The 3,278-nt window shown below is 45.2% G+C and overlaps 1 pseudogene; it reads right to left on the bottom strand.

The window, feature by feature from the left end:
• Window positions 1-613: 613 nt before the first annotated feature.
• On the bottom strand, window positions 614-1,283 carry LOC114596724 (large ribosomal subunit protein eL21 pseudogene; annotated as a pseudogene).
• Between the last annotated feature and the right edge of the window lie 1,995 nt (window positions 1,284-3,278).

Below are 3,278 nucleotides of genomic sequence, written 5' to 3'. Positions count from 1 at the left end.
CAGCAAATAAGCCCTCAGGTCACAACAAAATTGTATTGTGTAGAGAGAGAGATACAGTGGAGCAGAAGGGGAGACTTGGAAATAACTCAGCCTTGCAGAGAGCTTGACAGGACAGGCTCATATTATTGCTGAGAGACTTGGTGGTGCCATTGCCACGACCCTGTGCAGCGCACATCCCTTTTTGACATGGAAGAATAATGTATATTGTCGTGGAGATGTCATTATGTTTTCTGAAACGGGTGTGCCCTGATGCAGCTGTGTGTAAGTGTAATACTGCTTGGGAAGCAGATGGAGGTATGGAAGCCCAAATCTACTTATGGAAGTATGGGAGACCATATCCATCCAGCTGCTCCTTATACTATTCTGCATAATACTGGTTCGGTTGACAAAGCGACATGTTCGCAACCCAATGGAAGGGAAAGACCGTAGCTCAGTCAAGGAAGGCCCATAAGTCAGCAGTAGAACATCTGCTTTGCATATGGAAGGTTCCAGGTTCAATCTCTAGGTAGGGCTAGGAGAGATTGATTGATTGATTGATTGTATTTAGTGTGTATCCCTCCTTTTCCTCCAAGGAGCTCAAGGTAGAGCACATGGTTCTCTATGTACCCCCCCCTTTTTTTTTTTTTAGGTCCTCAACATGGTATTTTATTTTGTTCATATAAACTATGCCATAAACTCATATGGAATTGGTTCCAGCAGTTCTGGCTCCTTGCCGTTGTTTCTCACAAAGTGAGCTTCTCTTGGAGGAGCAGGCTAGCATTTTCATTCAAACCAAATTCCCTTTTCCTTTCCTTCATTTTTCTTTCTTTCATTTTCTTTCACACACCGCAAGAAGCTGTCTCTGCTCTTTGAGTGCTTAATATGCTCAATTCGCACACTGGTTCTTTTGGCCAGAATCTTGCCCTTAACCTTCTTGTTCACAATAATCCCCACAGCATGCTGGGTGATGTTGTATACCCTTCCTGTCTTGCCATGGTAACATTTGTAGGGCATGCCTTTCTGAATTGTGCCCATGACTTTTATGTCAACAATGTCACCCTTCTTATAGAGGTGCATGTTGGTGGCATGAGGGACGACATCATGTTTGCAAAAGGGTCTTGAGAACATGTAACGTGTCCCCCTCCTCTTCCCCTTGGTGTTGGTCATCTTGATGGATTACTGTAAGATGGCGTCCGAGGCAGAAAAGCCTCTATGACCCATTTTATCCTCACCTTGTGAGATAGGTCTGGCTGAGAAGTAGTAACTGGCCCTAAGTCACTCAGTGCCTGACACTCTAGAGAGTCACTGCCAGTCAGTGTACAGAGAACTGAGCTACATGGACCAGTCGTCTGATTCAGGGTTCATCCACACTTCCACTTGTCCCATGCCAAGAGGTTTTTTGCTTCTACCACCAGGAAAACTCACTGAATTAGAACAAAAGTCAATCTACAGGAAACCCGAGGGAGATTTGTTCCGCTTTAGCAGTAAACTGGCAGATATGATCTCAGAACCACTGGCAGTCATCTTTGAGAATTCCTGGAGAACAGGCGAAGTCCCGGCAGACTGGAGGAGGGCAAATGTTGTACCTATTTTCAAAAAGGGGAAAAGAGAGGACCCAAATAATTACCGCCCAGTCAGTCTGACATCAATACCAGGGAAGATTCTGGAGCAGATCATTAAGCAAACAGTCTGTGAGCACCTAGAAAGGAATGCTGTGATCACCAATAGTCAGCATGGATTTCTGAAAAATAAGTCATGTCAGACTAACCTGATCTCGTTTTTTGACAGAATTACAAGCATGGTAGATGAAGGGAACGCAGTGGATGTAGCCTACCTTGATTTCAGCAAGGCATTCGACAAGGTGCCCCATGATATTCTTGTAAAGAAGCTGGTAAAATGCGGTCTTGACTATGCTACCACTCAGTGGATTTGTAACTTGCTGACTGACCGAACCCAAAGGGTGCTCATCAATGGTTCCTCTTCATCCTGGAGAAGAGTGACCAGTGGGGTGCCACAGGGTTCTGTCTTGGGCACGGTCTTATTCAACATCTTTATCAACGACTTGAATGATGAACTCAAGAGCATCCTGATCAAATTTGCAGATGACACCAAACTGGGAGGGGTGGCTAACACCCCAGAGGACAGGATCACACTTCAAAACGACCTTGACAGATTAGAGAACTGGGCCAAAACAAACAAGATGAACTTTAACAGGGAGAAATGTAAAGTATTGCACTTGGGCAAAAAAAAATGAGAGGCACAAATACAAGATGGGTGACACCTGGCTTGAGAGCAGTACATGTGAAAAGGATCTAGGAGTCTTGGTTGACCACAAACTTGACATGAGCCAACAGTGTGACGCGGCAGCTAAAAAAGCCAATGCAATTCTGGGCTGCATCAATAGGAGTATAGCATCTAGATCAAGGGAAGTAATAGTGCCACTGTATTCTGCTCTGGTCAGACCTCACCTGGAGTACTGTGTCCAGTTCTGGGCACCACAGTTCAAGAAGGACACTGACAAACTGGAACGTGTCCAGAGGAGGGCAACCAAAATGGTCAAAGGCCTGGAAACGATGCCTTATGAGGAACGGCTAAGGGAGCTGGGCATGTTTAGCCTGGAGAAGAGGAGGTTAAGGGGTGATATGATAGCCATGTTCAAATATATAAAAGGATGTCACATAGAGGAGGGAGAAAGGTTGTTTTCTGCTGCTCCAGAGAAGCGGACATGGAGCAATGGATCCAAACTGCAAGAAAGAAGATTCCACCTAAACATTAGGAAGAACTTCCTGACAGTAAGAGCTGTTCGACAGTGGAATTTGCTGCCAAGGAGTGTGGTGGAGTCTCCTTTGGAGGTCTTTAAGCAGAGGCTTGACAACCATATGTCAGGAGTGCTCTGATGGTGTTTCCTGCTTGGCAGGGGGTTGGACTCGATGGCCCTTGTGGTCTCTTCCAACTCTATGATTCTATGATTCTATTCTAAACAGTGGGTTTTCACAGCAGAAAGTGGTGGGGCAAGTTGAAGCATGGGCAAGCCCTCAGCAGAAAGCAGCTTCCGGTGTTCCTGTATTCCAACTCATAGATTGAGTCACACATGCAGGACCCATCCCCAGTCAGTTAGGAATACATGTGACAGAGTTTCCTTCCTGAGCCCTACTTGAACTGAGGTGTTGTTTTTAAAGGAATATTTATGGACTGTAGCCCACGTACCCAATAATCTGTGAAATCTAGAATGGGGTTCATTAGTGGAGATTTAAACTGGTAAGCTCTGTTATTAGTACATAATGTTCCAAAGCAAACAG

The sequence above is a fragment of the Podarcis muralis genome, chromosome 6, assembly GCF_964188315.1.
Source record: "Podarcis muralis chromosome 6, rPodMur119.hap1.1, whole genome shotgun sequence".
Taxonomy (NCBI): domain Eukaryota; kingdom Metazoa; phylum Chordata; class Lepidosauria; order Squamata; family Lacertidae; genus Podarcis; species Podarcis muralis.
This window is presented reverse-complemented; position numbering and strand designations above follow the sequence as displayed.